General features: G+C 32.2%; 1 long non-coding RNA gene across 1 annotated transcript; it reads right to left on the bottom strand.

Annotated features, from left to right (window-relative positions):
- Positions 1-673: 673 nt before the first annotated feature.
- On the bottom strand, positions 674-1934 carry LOC140692616 (uncharacterized). The gene is made up of 2 exons (XR_012068172.1): positions 1755-1934; positions 674-847 (listed from the first exon to the last, which is right to left on the bottom strand). It is a non-coding gene; the product is annotated as an uncharacterized lncRNA (long non-coding RNA).
- Between the last annotated feature and the right edge of the window lie 10010 nt (positions 1935-11944).

The raw sequence follows: 11944 nt of genomic DNA, 5'->3' as shown, positions 1-11944 counted from the left end.
ATTTAACACTTAACACTATTTAAAAAAATAAGGTAAATACAGGTACACATCTATGTTTATTGTTCAAATAAGAAAATTGCAGATATTTGTTGACATTTGCCAACCTCACTTTTAATCTTTGTTATCCTGCATAATCTGGTAGTCCGCTGGTAGATCAGTTGTGATTAGGATGACGTTCATATATTGAAGGTGTCTGATGAATTGTCCTTGAAAGAGAGGTAGCTGATGTATCAGCTATCACTGTCACTGGAAACCGTGGGTTTCTCCCTGGTTGAAGTTTAGAAAAACTCCCTTCATTGGCAGATATGTTATGATATATATTTGGAAAACTAGAATGCTCCAACATCTGTCCAATATAATTCTTCTGTATAGGAGATAAAATGCTGTACTGAGAAGTAGAATTTGTAGTTGTAATGAAGTTCACAACACGGCCATTTGCTTCAGTGTAGCTGCTTTGAGAGTGCCAGTGGACAGTGGTCAACTCATTTAAAATAGAACATTGATCCACTGCAATTTGTTCTGAGGGTCTAACTGACATTGATGATGGAGGAGAAAAATCACCTCTTATCGAGGTATTTGTATCACCAACTATGTGGCTAGAAGAGGGCTCCCTTATTAGAGGCATGTTTAAATTTGCAGAAGGTAAAAATGAACTTTCTCCACTAGTGTCAGCCACAAAACCAGAATTATGATTATCCATATTACCCCCTGCTTTATAGTGCTTCTTGTTGAAATCTTCAGCCAATGAAGACACCAGAGAGGCATTTTTAATCCCAACTCTTCTTTTTATTCTCACTAAAATCTGGGGACAGCCTCGTTTAAAATTTGGATGATGATAGAACTGCAGCTACAACCAAAGTATAAAGATTTTAGTAAGAATTTTAACCAAAAGACAACACTACAATAAGCATAACATATAAAACCTCAGATTTCACGTTTACTATCCAAAGGTAATATCATCAAAATATGAATATTGCTGACATTTTGAAGTTCCTTATTTGGAAAATACACATTTAAATAGTACAGTCATCAAATTTAAGAAGTTAGAATTTGCAGTAACGGTGAATGCCACTTTTGAAAAGCAGCTTTAATACCTTTATTTAGATTTCTGCTTAGATTCATAGTTGCCAGCAAAGTTTCTTATAATATGAATACATAAGGCACTGTCATCATTTTTTAGAAAAATTAAGCATTTTAGCCTTAGTAGTTTTATACAATTTTCAAATTTAGCTTTACATTTATATTACCATAGATTGATGCACAAAATAAAATTTTATATATACGTTACCAAGTGGTAACTAAAGTTTCTGAATACTTTGCTTAAAACAGAGACTTCCTTTTCTTCTGTCAGAAAGACAGCTAGACAAGCAGATCTTTAAATATTCTGTCGTACTTTACTAAACCCATAATGGTTAAGCTGTCTAACTTAACTTTTCATATTTCCAGTTTCAAATATTCTGAAAGGGGCATTTCTTAAAAAAACTTCCTTCTTAAAGACATCTTCACCAATCACTATGGAAGTTCCATTATCATCCCACCAGATGGATTTAAATTGGTCACTCCCAGCCATTTTCCAGAGTTTTCTGGGAAATGTCAGGGAACGAAAATAATTATCTTCATCTGGTTCAGGGACACAACGTGTGTAACATGGCCTTTTTATCAAGGATTCTTCAGACAAATTCTGAGAAGCATTTTCTTCAATCATAGACCTCACGTCCAAGTCCCCAGGGATTGATCACAAAATAGAGATCTACCGGATTTTCCTGAAGCAGTTGGTCCATCTTTACATGACACATCTTGAATTTCTGAAGAAACATATGCCAATTCATATAACTTTTTCTGCAGCTACTTTTCTAATCTGCATGATTTTGAGCACTGCAGCTTCAAATACTGCTTTGGCAGGCCTGAACAAATAAAGTGCTAGGCAACCACAATGGTTCTCAACCTGAGTAGCTGTGACATCACAAAACGACTGGTATCCTATCAACTCAAGTGTAACTTTCAGCCAGTGTTTACTTCTCATTCATTCAGTTAAAATGAAACATATAGAAAGCTTATTTTTATACTGTGATCTGCAAATATTATCCCCACAAAAGCTTTTTAAACAATTAAATATTTGAGTCTTTTAATTAAAAACAATGTCCATAGTTTTGAACACAAATTTATGACAGATTTGTGATCAGAGTATAAATAATGCAGAAAATATATAAAATAATTTTAAAGTTTTGGAATTTAAAGTGAAATTTGTGTAAAACCTGTACAGAAAATGTATAACAATTTCATCATCATTTGTAATTAAAGTGAAAAATAATTTGATTTGGGAATGGAAGTATGTATTTATCTGTGTACTTTAGAATAAGTAGCTCTATATTCAAAACATGAGAAGAATAAATATCAGTTTATTTGTTATGTTTATATATAAATTTTTAATATTTATGAAATAAAATTAGATTAAAATAATCAATCAAATTTAAGAAATCCCAAAGCGGAATTATTGTTTAAAATTGAAATTCAGTGCTATAATTGAAACAAATGTAATTTAATATTCTACTTTAAAATTGCAAAAGAAACAAGCTTATTGAATATTTACAAATGTTTATTTTTGCCATTCTTTCACTCAGAGGTTTATCGTTCCCTAGAAGTAATAAAATATCTTGTCATCTTTATAATCCATGCACTTGTGGCTTTTCTTAAATGTTCCAAAATGATGTTGATAAATAGACTTGTGCACAAGATCCTGGGTTCATTAAGCATTACCTCCATTAAGGGGCAAACAAACAAACAATCAAAAAACAAAGATATAACTGCATATGAAGGCTGGGTTGGAAAAGACCAGGTAATACATTTTAGGAAGCAATATTTTTCTCAGTCTTGAAACAGTTGGCATTGTTAGTATAATACGGCATTTTATGGCAAGTGTCTTGTTCACTAATTATAAATAATAGCTATATTCTGTGTCAGTAATCTGTAGTAAATCCAGTTCTACCAAAAGTTATATTCTTTATTTAGAAATAAATTCCATTAAACAGAGGCCAAATTCAAAATGAAAGATAAAATTTTTTAAACAAATAAATGTACCCTCAAGCTACAATGTGAATTTTTCCTTCAATATCTGTAAGTTCCATTCTAAGTAAATATTAGCAACCTGAATCCATGGCACATTATAAGTATTATAAACTGTAGTTTTGTTGGATTTAGTCCTGATTCATAAATATTATTTAACATTCACAAATGAATATATGTGATACCATCCCATTAAAAAAAAGAATTCAAAAAACCTCAAAATATTTAGGAAAATTATTGACTGGTCTGATCTTAACATTTTTATAAAAATATTCTTAAATTCACTCTAGATTGAATGTAACTAAGCATAATAAAAGCCATATATTAAAAACCCATTATTTACTTCAATTTCAATGTTAACATACAGGAAAGTTTTCCTCTCGTCCAGTAATAAGTTAAAGATGCTCATTTTCAGAAGTCCTTAATTACACTACTAGAAGTCCTAACCAGAACATCTAGTCAAGAAATAATATAAAATTCATCAAACTTGTAATAAATCAGTGAAGGTTTTACAGATGACATAATTATGCCTAGATAGAAAACTCCATAGACCCCTCCAGTGACTGTTTGAAATAATGAACAAATTTAGCAAACTTGCAGAATATAAAATCAACACACAAATATCTGTTGCATTTTTCTATAGTAACAACACATTATCAGAAAGAGAATTTAGCAAAACAATTGTGTGTAAATTTATACCAAAAAGAATAAAATAGGAATAAATTTGATAAGTGAAATAAAAGTTCTAAACATAGATCTATATATTACAGGTGCAAAAAATATAAGTAAACAAAATAAATAGAAAGATATTCTGTGCTCATGGATTGTATACAATGTGAGGAAATATTTTAATCTATCTTTTACATGTTCAGTCTCCCCAGCAGTAATTATTGAGGAGAATGTCTTTTCTTAATTTTATACTCTTACTTCCTTTTTCATGGGTTGATTGATCATAGGTGTGAGAGATTATATCTGGTTGCTCTATCTATTCACCAACTGGTGTTGGGAAAACTAGATAGCAGCATCAGAGCAATGGATTTAGAACACTCCTTCACTCCATACACAAGAATAAACTCAAAATGACTTCAACAATTATATGTAAGTCAAGGCACAGTAAATCTCCTAGAAGGAAACATGCACAAAACACTCTGAGATATATCGCAGCAATGATCTCCTAGAGCAGACTACCCAGGTAATGGATGTAAGATCAAAATTAGTGAATAGGACCTAATTAAATATATAAGCTTTTTGACAACAAAGGGAACCATAAACAAAGCAAAATTACAACCGACAGGATAAAGAAAATATTTAGAAGTGATGCAACTGACATAGGCTAAATTTCCAAAATATAAAGAATTCATACAACCTAATAATAATACTTAAAAAAAACAAGAAGCCAATCCGTAAATGGGCAGAAGTCCTAAACAAGCAATTCTCCATTAGAGACATACAAATGACACACAGATATATGAAAAAAGTATTGCTCGCTATCATTATCAGAGAAGGGCAATTCAAAACTATAATGAAGTATCACCTCACGATAGTCACAATGGCCATCATCCAAAGTCCAGAGACAATAAATGCTGGGGAAGCTGTGGAGAAAGGGAACCCTCCTACAGTGTCAGTAGGAATGTAGTTTGGTGCAGTCACTGTGGAAAACAGGATGGGGATTCCTCAAAAGAATAAAAATAGAATTAACATAAGATCCAGCAATCCCACTTCTGGGTATATATCAAAGAGAACCCTAATTCAAAATGTCACCTGCACCCCAAATTTCTTAGCAGTGCTATATACAATAGCCATGATATGGAAGCAACGTTATTGTCCATCAACAGATAACAGTATACAGAATTTATGCCATATGTGCACAATGGAATAATATTCTGCCATAAAAAATGATAATACAATGACATTTGCAGTAAAATGGATGTCCCCATATTGTGTCATTCTAATTGAAGTAAGCCAGAAAGAGAAAGAAAAATAATACATGACATGATATATCTAGAACCTTAAAAAAAATTTGGATGAGAACACTATGATTTCATCTATAAAACTGAAACACACTAACAGATCTACTTAATAATCTTATGGTTACTGCTAAAAGGGGCTTGGAGAGGATATATTTGGGAGTTGTAGAGTTATAAATGTTATCCACTATATATAAAAATAGATGTTTTCAAAATTTCATTTGTATCACACAGGGCAGTATGTTAAATATTGTGAAGTTAAGTTTAATAAGCACACAAATATATGCATGAAGTGGGACACATTGCTAAACACCACAGATTGACACATTGTAAATGGCAGTACTTCAATGATAAGTAAATGAATAAATATGTAAATAATTAAGTAAATAAATAAATAAATAAATAAATAGTATTTAATAATAAAAGAAATACAAAGATTCACAGTACTTAACTTTACACATCAAGAATCTAGGAGAAAACAGAATGAAGAAGAAAATTGAATGAATGAGAGTAAGGCAAATAAGAAGGGAAACAATTTAAAAGATAAAAAAAAACGAAGCCCGTTTATTTTAAACATAAATTGGAACAACATTTAGGTTGGCTAAGAAAATAAAAACTCAAATAAAATTAGATATAAAAGAGAAGATATTACAACTGATGTTATAGAGATGCATAGCATCATAAGAAATTAACAATACCCAACAATTTGGAATGACCTAGAACTAAAGATAAATTCCCAGAAATATATGTCTTCACATACTGAATCAAGAAGAAATTAGAAAGTTAAATAGAGCACAAGTGTGTATGAGTATATTAGTAATCCATACCTCCCAATCCAGAAAATATTTACAAGATGAATTTGCTGGTGAAATCTGTGATATATTTGAAGAACCTTTCTCACCAATACTTCCCCAAACCATCTAAGAATTTGAAGGGGGTGAAAGAATCCAAACTTGTTTTATGATTCCAGCTTTATTTGCATAACAATGCTAGAAAGGACATTATATGCAAAATATAGATTATTATCCCTGATGTACATATGTGTCAAAATTTTCAACAAAACAGAAGGAAAATGAATTCAACAACACATTTAACTTATCATACACATACATGATTTAAGGGATTTATCCCTGGGTTTAAGGATACTTCAAAATATTCAAATCAATAAAGGTGACATGCCTCACTAATAGAATGAGAAATAAAACTCACATAACCATCTCAATAGGTGTGGAAAGAGCATTGTATTAATGCAACATCCTTTTAAGATACTCCCAACAAATTAAATTAACCCTTTCAGTGGCACGGTATAATATACACACAAACACTTTGTGGAGAGAAGCGAAGCAGTTCTGTGTTTATTGATTCTAAGAAAAAGGGTTTATATAGGACATGCACAATGCTTCACATATCATCTAAGTTTTAACAATGATAATAATCTTAAGCTATTTATGTCCCCATACTCCTGCAGTAAGCACAGGATGTTAAATGATGAAGGATTGTTTTAAAGTTCACCACGGATCTTCATTAAGTAGGCCATCTCTTATCCAGGCAGCTGTGCCTGTCTTAGATTGTCCTCCTCTGAAGATCTTACCCAGCATAGGCTCTCCAGCCATCCATACTGGATACATTGATTATGCCATTTCTTATCCAGCCTGGATATGAGACATTCCTCACTACTTGTTTATCAGTTCAGCCCATGGGCTTATACTCTAGAGCCTTCAGACAGGGGCCTACAAACACAATATTCCTTGACAGAAAAATGAATGAAGAAAATTGATGTATATATGCAATGGAATCAACACTTTGCATTCCTATCAAGAGTTTCCACGGCGTTCCCTTTTCTCCTCAATCTCACCAACATATATTTCTTTTCTTTTTGATGAGAGCCTTCTGAGAAATGTGAGGTCTTGTCTCATTTTTGGCTTATGACTTTCCTAATAATTTATAACTCTGAACACATTATCATGTGTCATATAGCCAAGAGTATGCTTTCTACAGAAAATTGATTCAGATCAATCTATTCAGTTCCTATGGACATTTTTTTAAATTGTATTGTTTGGTCTTTTTTGTTGTGGTTGTGTATGACTTTGCCATATATTTTGGATATTAACACTTGATTGTAAAATATCACTTGCAAATATATTCTCCCATTGTGTTGGTTGACTTTTTATTTTATTGATCATTTCTTCTGCAGTGTAAATCTGTTTAGACTGATACAATCATCTTTTGTTAGTTTTGCTTCTGCTTCCCTTGCCAGTGAGAAGAATCAAATGAAGTCAAGTGTACTTCTTATGTTTTACCCTAGTATTCTTTGTTTTCAGGTTTTATTTTTTATATGCCCAGGAGTGGGTTTGCTGGGTCAAATGATAGATCTATCTTTATTATTTAAAGGAAATTCCATACTGTTTCCAAAGTGGTTGCAACAATTTTCATTCCCATCAACAGCGTTGGAGAGTCCCTTTTTCTCTACAACCTCCAAAGTCTTTATTATTTGTAGACATTTTGATGAAAACCCTTCTCAATAGTGTGAGATAAAACATTTTATTTTTGTCTTGCCTTTCTATAATGATTAGCAATGTGAGCATGCTTTTATATTCCTGTTTATCATCTGTGTGTCTTTTTTAGAGAATTGTCTTCTGCTCATTTTCTGGTTGAGTTGTTTGTAGATTTTTGAAATGGAGTTGTATGAACGATTTGTGTATTTCAGAAATTAGCCTTTTGTTGATTGCACAGTTTCCTTATGTTTTCTCCCATTTGGATGTTCATCTTTTCATTCTGATTATTTTGCTGTGTAGAAGCTTTTAAGTTTAATTAGGACCTATTTGATTATTTTGCTTTTATTGTTTTCAGCTTGGGAGAGTGACATAGGAAAATTTTTCTACAATTTATGTATTGTTTGCCTATGTTAGTTTCCAGGAGTTTTATTGTGTTATGTATTAGATTCAGATATTTAAAATATTTTGAGTTTATATTTGTACAGTGTGAGAGAGTATTCTAATTTCATTGATTTACATGCAGATATCTAGCTTTCTCAACATCACTTGCTGAAGGTTGTCTTTTAGGCATTGTATATTTTTGTTTCCTTTGTCATAGTTTAGTTGACCATAGGTGTGATGTTTTATTTCTGCCTCTGCATTCTGTTCCAGTGATATAGATGTTTGTTTTCCAGTATTGTGCTGTTTTGATTACTGTAATTTTGTATTATAGTCTGAGATCTGGGAGGGTTATGGGTTATGCCTCCAACATTGTTCTTTTACCTGATTGTTTCTTTTGCAGTTCTAGTTCTTTTGCTGTTCCATACAAATCATAGGACTGTTTTTATTTCTGTGGAAAATATGATGTAGTTCGATCTGAATCACTTTATATCTGTAGACATATTTTGTAGTATGTATAGTTTAACAATATTAATTGCTCTAAACTAAGACCTTGAGATTTCTTTCCATTTCTTTGCATCATCTTCAAATTTATTTATCAGTGTCCTTTTGATTTTATTATCTTTGTTTTTTCCTAGGTTTTTCATTTTTTGATCTGATTTCATATGGATTTTTTAAAATTATGGAATATTTCATTTTTAGTGTAAAGAAATGTGACAGTTTTTGTTTATTAATCATGAATCAGGCAACTTTGTTAAATGCCTTTATTAGTTTTAGTTGTTCTGGTGTGGAGAATATTTAGCGTTCTCTATATAGATTATTATCTCAATCTAAATTAATAACAGATTTACTTCATTCAATCCAACTTGAATAAATTTTTTTCTATTCCGATTGCTGTTGCTAGGACATCCCATACTGTGTTTAATAGAAATGGTGAGAGTGGGTATCCTTGTCGTATTCCTTAATTTGGCTTTCAGTTTTTAACTTTTGCATATTATGTTGTATATATTTCTGTAATAAATGACTTTAGATATTTTGAGATATATTTCCAGAATCTTTCTTTGGTAAGAGGTTTCTATTGTTGTTGTTGCTGTTGTTGTTCTTGTGTTGTTGTTGTCACTGTTCTAATTAATAAATGTTGAATTATGTGAAATGCTTTTGATGGGTTTATTGGGATAACCACGTCGTTTTCTCTTTTACCTTTGTTAATGTGGTTTATCAAACTGATTGATTTGTGTATGTTGAACCTCTCTTGTGACCCTGCAAATAATCCAAGTTGATCATGGTGTATGATTCATTTTTGGTTTTGCTGGCTTTAGTTTGCTAATAATATTTTGTAGAATATTTGCATTTAAATCAATCAAATATATTTGCTAGAAGTTGTCTTTGCCCATACTTTGTTTTTGACTTTGCTATCAGTGTGATGAAATCTTTATAGAATTAATTTGAGAGTTTCCCACACCTTCACAATTTTTGAATAGTCTGAAGAGTATAAGTTCTGCTTTGCATTTTTGTACATTGCTCCACGGGAGCTGTTTATATCTGCACTTCTATTCAACAATTTTTTTAAATGCAGATTCTATCTTTCTTCTAGAAACAGTTTGTTCAAATTATTTGTTTCTCCTTATATCTGCCTCTTTCTAGACAGTTGTCTATTTCTTCTAATTTGTCCATTTTATTGGCAAATATGTGTTAACAAAATGAACACTTTTTTGTATAACTGAGGTAACAATTGTTATTTCTCATTTATTTCTGACTTTATTTCTTTGAAGCATCTCTCTTTCCTTCATGATGCACCTGGCTAGAGGTTTTCTGATTTTGCTTATCTTAAAAATAAAACATAAAACAAAATCTTCTGTTTTACTACAATTTTGAAGAATTATTTTTCCTCTATAATTTATATTTGCACCTGTAATATTTAGGATCATGTTTTTTTCTTTTTTTTTACTTTTTTTATTGGTTAACAGTCATTTTACAAAGTTGTCTCCAATTCCATCGTAGAGCACAAATTTTCAGTTAAAATGAACTTATATACATTTCTTGTCTCATTTTTTCTTCTGTGAGCTGCCGTCAGATCTTTTATACATTTCCCTGTCCTGTACAGTACAATCCTGTTTATCTATTCTACAATTTTGACCTCCCAGTCTATCTCTCCCCGCCCTCTGCCCCCTTGGCAACCAAAATATTGTATTCTATGTCTGTGAGTCTATTTCTGTTTTGAAATTGTGCTGTTTGTTTTTGTTTCATTTTGTTTTTACATTCCAATAATGAGCCATCTCATATGGTATTTTTCTTTCTCTTTCTGGCTTACTTCACTTAGACTGATTTTCTCCTGGACCATCCATGTTGCTGAAAATTGCGTTAGGTTGTTGTTTTATATGGCTGACTAGTATTCATTTGTATAAATGTTCAACATCTTTTTCCAGTCAAATGTCGCTGTACATTTAGTCTGTTTCCATGTCTTGGCTATTGCAAATAGTGCTGGCTATGAACATTGGGGTTCAAGTGTCATCTTGAAATAGGGTTCCTTCTGGATTTAAGCCCAGGAGCGGGATTCCTGGGTCATATGGAAAGTCTATTCCTAGGCTTTTGTAGAATCTCCATTCTGTTTTCCACAGTGGCTGTCCCAAACTGCATTGCCACCAGCAGTGAAGGACGGTTCCCTTTTCTCCACAGCCTCTCCAGCATTTGTCATTTGTGGATTTTTGAATGATGGCCATTCTGTCTAGTGTAAGTTGAAAGCTCACTGTAGTTTTGATTTGTATTTCTCTGATAATCAGTGATATTGAGCATTTCCTGATGTGCCTTTTGATCATTTGTATGTCTTCCTTGGAGAATCGTTTGTTTAGGTTTTCTGCCCATTTTTGGATGGCGTTGTTTATTTTTTTCTTTTACAGTAGGATGAGCTGCTTATATACTCTGAAGATTAAGCCTTTGTCGGTTTCATATGCAAACTATTTTCCCATTCCATAGGTTGTCTTTTGTTTTACTTCTGGTTTCTGTACTGTGCAGAAGCTTGTAAGTTTCATTAGGTCTCATTTGTTTATTCTTGTTTTTATTTCTTCTACAAGAAGATTTTCGAGACGTATGTCAGAAAACGTTTTGCCTATGTTTTTCTCAAGGAGGTTTTTATACCTTGTCTTATGTTTAAGTCTTTGATCCATTCTGATTTTATTTTTGTGTATGGTGTTCTAGCTTCATTGGGAGTGTTCTAGCTTCATTGATTAACATGCTGCTGTCCAGTTTTCCCAACAACATTTTCTGAATGGACTGTCTCAATTCCATTGTATTTTCTCGCATCCTATGTTGAAGATTAAATGACCAAAAGTTTGTGGGTTCATTTATGGGTTCTCTATTCTGTTCCATTGGCCTATATGTCTGTTTTCCTACAGAAACATTGCTGTCATGTTGACTATACCTCTATAGTATTATCTGAATCATTAGCGTAAAGATATGCCAGATTTTTGAACCTAAATCTTGTAACCTGCTACCTTTGTGAATTCTTCGATCAGCTGCAGTAGTTTTTATCTGGATCTTGTAGGGTTTTCTATATATAGTAACATATTATCTGCATATAGTGAGACTTTTACCTCTTCCTTGCGAATTTGCGTCCTTTTTAATTGTCTCTCTTGTTTGGTTGCTGTGGCTAGGACTTCCAAGATTATATTGTGTTAGAGTGGTGATAGTGTGCACCCTTGCCTTGTCCCAGATTTTAGTTGGAAAATTTTGACTTTCTCACCATTGTGTTCTATGTTGGATGTAAGTTTGTTTTCTATAGCTTTCATGATTCTGAATTATGTTCCTTCTATGCCCACTTTGGTGAGATTTTTTTTATCATACTTGCGTGTTGAATTTTATCAAATGGTTTTGCTGCATCTATTGAGATGGTCATGTGGTTTTGGTTCTTTCTCTTGTTGATGTGCTGCATTTCACTGATTGATTTGTGTATGTTGAACCACCCCTGTGTCCCTGGCATTATCCCCAGTTGATCATGATGTATAATCTTTTATCTGTGTTGTTGTATTCTATTTGCTACTATTT

Source organism: Vicugna pacos, unplaced genomic scaffold, assembly GCF_048564905.1.
Source record: "Vicugna pacos unplaced genomic scaffold, VicPac4 scaffold_14, whole genome shotgun sequence".
NCBI lineage: Eukaryota > Metazoa > Chordata > Mammalia > Artiodactyla > Camelidae > Vicugna > Vicugna pacos.
Note: the sequence above shows the minus strand (reverse complement) of the source record. Positions and strands in the feature narration are given on the sequence as shown.